Source organism: Zonotrichia albicollis, chromosome 4, assembly GCF_047830755.1.
Source record: "Zonotrichia albicollis isolate bZonAlb1 chromosome 4, bZonAlb1.hap1, whole genome shotgun sequence".
Classification (NCBI taxonomy): domain Eukaryota; kingdom Metazoa; phylum Chordata; class Aves; order Passeriformes; family Passerellidae; genus Zonotrichia; species Zonotrichia albicollis.
In genome coordinates this window covers 270,581-277,375 of record NC_133822.1, presented here as the reverse complement: position 1 = coordinate 277,375, position 6,795 = coordinate 270,581, and the positions used below count along the sequence as shown (strand labels likewise).

The following is a 6,795-nucleotide window of genomic DNA, read 5'->3' as shown; positions in this document are numbered from 1 at the left end:
TAGGAACTGTAGGGCTGGCACAGAGACCGTAAAATAAAGCTTGTGGGCGAAGAGGTGAAAGAGCTGAAATCACTGGGCCTGCACTTGTCATCATTGTGGGACTGGAATTGCAGCTTAACACATCATAGCAATATAAGGCCGTTCTGACACTCTATTGTTCTTGCGCCGAGATCACTGTAGGCCTGTTACTCGGATGCAGGGGCTGGGTATTGCGACCGATAGTAGAACAGCAGGTATGGAGTGGGAAAAGGGGGCTGCAAGCTTGCGCCTGAAAACCCTGTCGATGCTAGGATATTGCCTGTGCCGGTGATGGCACCTCTTGGGGTGCAGCTGAAATCTCTGTGGGTCTTGGAAATGGACTGCTGGGCTGGCACTTTGAAAATGGCAAAGGCACTAGACCTGTGAACGGGGCTCTGGGCATCCAGGAGAACTAATGCAGGGGTGGGCAAAGTGACTGGGGACTGCTCGGTGGGAGCTAAAATCACTGCAGGGCTAGGATATGGACGGTGGGGTGGGCTTCCAGAGGCTCGTGCGGGACCTGAATTGTTGCCGAGCTGGGGCCAAGAGCAAGATGCTGCCATGTGAAGCTGGAGCAACACAGAGCTGGAGCTGGAAGAAGAGAGCTGGCAGTAAAATAAAGCTTGTGGGTGAAGAGGTGAAAGAGCTGAAATCACTGGGCCTGCACTTGTCATCATTGTGGGACTGGAATTGCAGCTTAACACATCATAGCAATCTAATGCCTGTACTGACACTGTATTGTTCTTGCGCCGAGATCACTGTAGGCCTGTGACATGGATGCAGGGGCTGGGTATTGCGACCGGTAGTAGAACAGGATGTGTGGAGTGGGAAAAGGGGGCTGCAAGCTTGCGCCTGAAAACCCCATCGATGCTAGGATATTGCCTGCACCGGTGATGGCACCTCTTGGGGCGCAGCTGAAATCTCTGTGGGTCTTGGAAATGGACTGCTGGGCTGGCACTTTGAATGAAAATGGCAAAGGCACTAGATCTGTGAACGCGGCTCTGGGCATCCAGGAGAACTAATGCAGGGGTGGGCAAAGTGACTGGGGACTGCTCGGTGGGAGCTAAAATCACTGCAGGGCTAGGATATGGACGGTGGGGTGGGCTTACAGAGGCTCGTGCGGGAGCTGAATTGTTGCCGAGCTGGGGCCAAGAGCAAGATGCTGCCATTTGAAGCTGGAGCAACACAGAGCTGGAGCTGGAAGAAGAGAGCTGGCAGTAAAATAAAGCTTGTGGGTGAAGAGGTGAAAGAGCTGAAATCACTGGGCCTGGTCTTGTCATCATTGTGGGTCTGGGATCGGGGCTGCACACAACATAGGAACTGTAGGGCTGGCACAGAGACCGTAAAATAAAGCTTGTGGGCGAAGAGGTGAAAGAGCTGAAATCACTGGGCCTGCACTTGTCATCATTGTGGGTCTGGGATCGGGGCTGCACACAACATAGGAACTGTAGGTGCTGGCACAGAGACCGTAAAATAAAGCTTGTGGGCGAAGAGGTGAAAGAGCTGAAATCACTGGGCCTGCACTTGTCATCATTGTGGGACTGGAATTGCAGCTTAACACATCATAGCAATATAAGGCCGTTCTGACACTCTATTGTTCTTGCGCCGAGATCACTGTAGTCCTGTTACTCGGATGCAGGGGCTGGGTATTGCGACCGATAGTAGAACAGGATGTGTGGAGTGGGAAAAGGGGGCTGCAAGCTTGCGCCTGAAAACCCCGTCGATGCTAGGATATTGCCTGCGCCGGTGATGGCACCTCTTGGGGCGCAGCTGAAATCTCTGTGGGTCTTGGAAATGGACTGCTGGGCTGGCACTTTGAATGAAAATGGCAAAGGCACTAGATCTGTGAACAGGGCTCTGGGCATCCAGGAGAACTAATGCAGGGGTGGGCAAAGTGACTGGGGACTGCTCGGTGGGAGCTAAAACCACTGCAGGGCTAGGATATGGACGGTGGGGTGGGCTTCCAGAGGCTCGTGCGGGACCTGAATTGTTGCCGAGCTGGGGCCAAGAGCAAGATGCTGCCATGTGAAGCTGGAGCAACACAGAGCTGGAGCTGGAAGAAGAGAGCCGCCATCTTGGATAAGGCTTTGTTTTAATCGGTAATTTTAAAAATTAGGGTTAATTTTAAGGGGTAATTATAAGGGTTACGGTTCATTTTAAGATTAATTGGGGTTCGGGGTGGGGTTGAGGCCTCAGGGTGGGGCTCGGGGTGGGGTTGAGGCCTCGTGGTGGGGCTCGGGGTGGGGTTCAGGCCTCGGGGTGGGGCCCGGGGTGGGGTTGTGGCCTCGGGTGAGGTTGGGGGCGGGGTAAGGGCTAGGGTTAGGGTCAGGGTTAGGGTTAGGGTCAGGGTCATGCCGCTTCCTCCACCACCGGCTCTATACACAGCACCACGGCGGGCAAAAACTGCAGCACCTTGCATGCATCCTTCCGCGTCTCTCCCTCTGCCGGAACTTGAGGAGCTGGGCACGGCTGCATCACCGAGAGATCCCTCTGCAGTGCAGAACCCTGCACAACCGATACCTGATATCCCTAAAAAATCATAAGAAGCAAATATGACTGCAGGGAAAACAAGCTGGAGAGAACAAAAGATGGTATTGTTATCCTTACCCTCTGTTAGAAACATCCACTGTGCTTTGATGTGGTAGCTGCCAGGGGCTTGTTAGCTCTTTGTAGGCAGGTGTAGGTGTTCACTTGTAGGTTTTTTCTCTGGACAAGTCAATTCAAACTTTGCTAAGCTTATATTTGCAGATTACTCTCTAGTACAGTCCAGCATGACATTTTGGAATGGTGTAAAAATACCATGTTACTTTGAAATTGCTAACGATGAGAAGCTTTAGGGAAAAATACGATTTCAGGGTTGGAAGATGTGAGAAGAATTTTGTGGGGATGTGAGACTGAAATAAAGTGCACTTGAAGCTGGACTGGCACGCTGGCAGATCCCCTATTAAAGGGTAGTGCTTAAATTAACCTGGGGGTTGCCCATTGTTTCTGTAGAAATCAATGTTTCCTGGTCTTCAGAAGTAAGCTGCTTTGAAAAGCTGGAAGGTGCAGCATAGTGACAATCCGTGTGCTTTGGATTAAAAGTAGATTTCAGAAGGGTGATAGGCTTTTGTCTTTTCCTAGTCGTCGATGTAATCCTATCGAGGAGTTTTTAATTCTGTGTTGCCATGTCATCCCTCAGAGCCCTGTCGTACTAATCGTCATACAGATACAAAACAAAACATCAGACGCTGTCCCAGCCACTTAGAGCCCAGAACACGATTTCCTCGGGCTGCCATTTGTGTGCCATCGGTACTCACCACGGAAGCGAGCCGGGGATGTTGCAGCTGTTGGGAACAAACCGCTTCTCGTCACACAGAAATGGAATTCGGACGACGCCTCGGCCAGCCCCTCTCTGCCGTCGTCTCCTGAATCTGCAGCAGAGCAGTTCCAGTCCGTCCGGGTACGTGTAATCCAGCTCCTGACGATCTGAGCACACGGAGCAGCGCTCAGCTGCCGTGGGGGCTCAGGGAAGGCAGAGTGTGCATTGTCATCTTCCTGAACCTACAGACCAATCAAAGTGAGAAGCCACAGGGTGGAAATCAGTCGCATATATGCTAAATAAAACTTGCAGATTTATTTAAGAATTGTTTCTGTTCGTTCTTTTTTGTGCTTCTGTGCTTAGAAAACATCCCTACAAAATCAGTTCAGTTCATCAGTTGAACCTTTGTTTGCAGACCCTCACTGAGCAGAATTTGTTGCAGACTCAGTGCACGCTGCGCTGGAGTGTGAGGAGCTCATGTGTGCTACTTTTTGCTTTAGGACGCTCTAAGGTATTTATTCCTTTTGGGATACATGATGAGAATTCCCAAGAGAGGTAGTTATAAGGTATGATATTGGGAAAAAAGCCTGTATGGTTGGAATGTTGTTGTTGTCAAAAGTTAATTTTTTCTTAGCCAGTAGTTAGCTTTTTGCTTTATTTTTGTGGTAGCAGTATTTTATTGTTTAAAAAATTGCTTCAAAATTACTTGAGTGGCTGGCCATCGGTACCTTGTTCAGATTTGCCTATTTGCTTGTAGCTAAAATGTTCACATCTTGTTTATCATTCTATTTAAGAAACTGCTGCCCAGCCAACTAATAACTGAATATCTATCTGTCTGGGACACGGGGAGAGGATTTAGGTAATGTCTTTGTTTCCAGAAAAAAGTTCCTGTGTAGTTTCTAAATAGAGGAGAGGGGGGTGAAGACTCGGGGCTCTGATGCCGTTGGGGCACCCCAAGGTCCCCAGGAGAGGAAGCCCCACTGGGGTGCAGGAGCAGGTGTGTTCTCATGTAATCTAGAATAAATTACAAATATAAACATGAAAATTATCATCATGAAAATATTTTTTAAAATAGCTAAATAAAGCGGGGTTTTTTTATTTGTCAATAGGCAGGATTTTGATTATAAAAATTATAAATACAAACAATATAAATGTAGAAATCTAAGTATAGGAATATATCATAAATAAACACATATATAAAGTTTAAAAACAAGAAAAAATTAGTTGTAGCAGTAGATATGACACATAATATAAATAAAAATTTAAAAACATTTCTAGAATTTTACAAATATATAATTATTAATACACTGCATCAAAAGAAACAATAAATATAAATGGGAATATAATTATACTAAGTATAAAAATATTTCAATCTCGTTTAAAAGAAGGGTTTTTTTGTATTTATTTGGTTAGAGACGGGGTTTTTATTTGGAATAATAGAAGTATTATAGAAGTATAAATCTAAATATAGAAATATACAATCTATAGAGAAAGATATTTGTAAAAACACGAGCGAACGGCGCCTCCTTCGGCCGAATGGAACGAGCTCAGCCGAAGCAAGGCGAGACCGGCCGAACCTGACGGCCTCGAGCGAACCGAGGCCAGGCTTGCGAGGCTGCCTGAACGGAGCCGAGCTCAGGCGAACCGAGCCCGCTGCTCTCGTGCGCGCTAATTAGCGCGAGTGCGGTCACCGCCTAATGAGCCCCTGTGCCGCCCCGCGCTCCCGGTCGTGTCCGTGCGATGGGCGGGCCGCCCGCGGGACGCGGCAGCAGGAGAGCCCCGAGCCGGGCGCGTTTAACGTGAGGCGGCGCCGCTTGCCCGCCCTCAGGGAGCCGAGCCGAGCCGAGGCGCGCCGAACGCATGGAGAGCGGCTCCGAGTTCGGCCGAAGCGAGCCGAGCACACAGAGCGACTCCGAGTTCGGCCGAATGAAGCCGAGCCGCGCCGAGCGCACAGAGCGGCTCCGAGCTCGGCCGAAGCGAGCCGAGCCGCGCCGAGCGCACAGAGCGGCTCCGAGCTCGGCCGAAGCGAGCCGAGCCGCGCCGAAGAGGCGCATCCAGCCGAATGCAGCCGACAATAGCCGAGTTTAGCCGATTACAGCCCAATTTAGCCGAGCACTTAAGTTATTCTGCAGCCCTTTGACTTTTGTCCTGACTTTTTTTCAGATGCACCTCCTCAGGTGACTGCAGCAGTTCCTTAGGTTCCATCTTCTCAAAGGGTACAGGGCTCAAGAATTCGTCTTCCAGAGAGTTATCTCAAGTCCTGGCTTGTATTTGTATCTGCCTATGTTGGCTAATGTTGTATGTACCTCTATTGTGTGTACCTATGCTGGCTTATACTGTATGTACTTATACTGTATGTACCTATGTTGGTTTATACTATATGTACTTACATTGGATGTACCTATATTGGTTTATATTGTGTGTACCTGTGTTGGTTTATACTGTATGTAAGTGTGTCACCTTCTATTGTGTGTACTTACGCTCTGTTTACACTTGCACTGTTTACCTCAGCCTATATTGTGTGTACTTATATTGTACCACTTACGATCAGAGCTGCCCTGCCCTGGCACGTAGTCACAGTTAGGTAGAACAGTTATAGAAATTTTACTCTTCATCTGTCTTTTGTGGGATTTTGGGTAGGTAATTTATTGGTCCAGAGTGGGGACAAGTCCTAGCTGTCAGATAGCCACTCGTTGACCCTTCCTGTTGTCTCACAGGTCCCCAAGGCTGCTGATTTCCCCAGGGTCTGCCATTTACTTCAAGGAGCAGCAGCCAGAAGATGTGTCACAGCACGTTCTTCAGCGTCTCAGGTAAGGGCCGCAGCGAGCGTGTAAGTGGCAAGAGTGTGTCAGTGTGTGTGAGAGCACGTGGCTGTGTCTGTCTGTGTCTGCTCGTCTCTGCATGTGTGGGCACATGCTGACTGGATTTAACCTTGTGTATATGACTTTTGCTTTTCAGGTTTTGCAACTCATTTTTAAAGTTAGAATAAAAAATCCTCAGCCGGGTTATATTGTATGTACTGACATGGAATGTACCCATGTTGGCTTAAAACCCAGTAAAACAGACGAAGATGGGTAAGAAAAAACCCAGAAAAAAACCCCAACAAGATGGGCAAGAAAAAAAACCCAGAAAAGAACCCGAAGACGGGCAAGAAAAAACCCAGAAAAAAAACCCGAAGATGGGCATGAAGAGACCCAGGAAAAACCCCCAAGATGGGCAAGAAAAACCCAGAGAAAACCCAGAAAAACAATTCCAAGAAGGGCAAGAAAAGACCCGGAAAACACCCAGAAAAAATCGCAACCAAAGTATAAATATATAAATGTCTTTCAAATATATAGAGAATTGTTAAATTATTTAAAATACAAAATAACATAAATGAATATCTGCATAGAGGATCCATAATACAAGTAATACTGTATATATCTTATTATAGTGTATTATAGGAAATAGATATAAATAAATTTATATCAATTTTA

General features: G+C 47.7%; 1 long non-coding RNA gene across 1 annotated transcript; it reads left to right on the top strand.

Annotated features, from left to right (window-relative positions):
- Positions 1-5,651: 5,651 nt before the first annotated feature.
- Positions 5,652-6,548, top strand: LOC141728915 (uncharacterized). Its single transcript, XR_012580167.1, has 2 exons — positions 5,652-6,129; positions 6,278-6,548. It is a non-coding gene; the product is annotated as an uncharacterized LOC141728915 (long non-coding RNA).
- Positions 6,549-6,795: the final 247 nt, after the last annotated feature.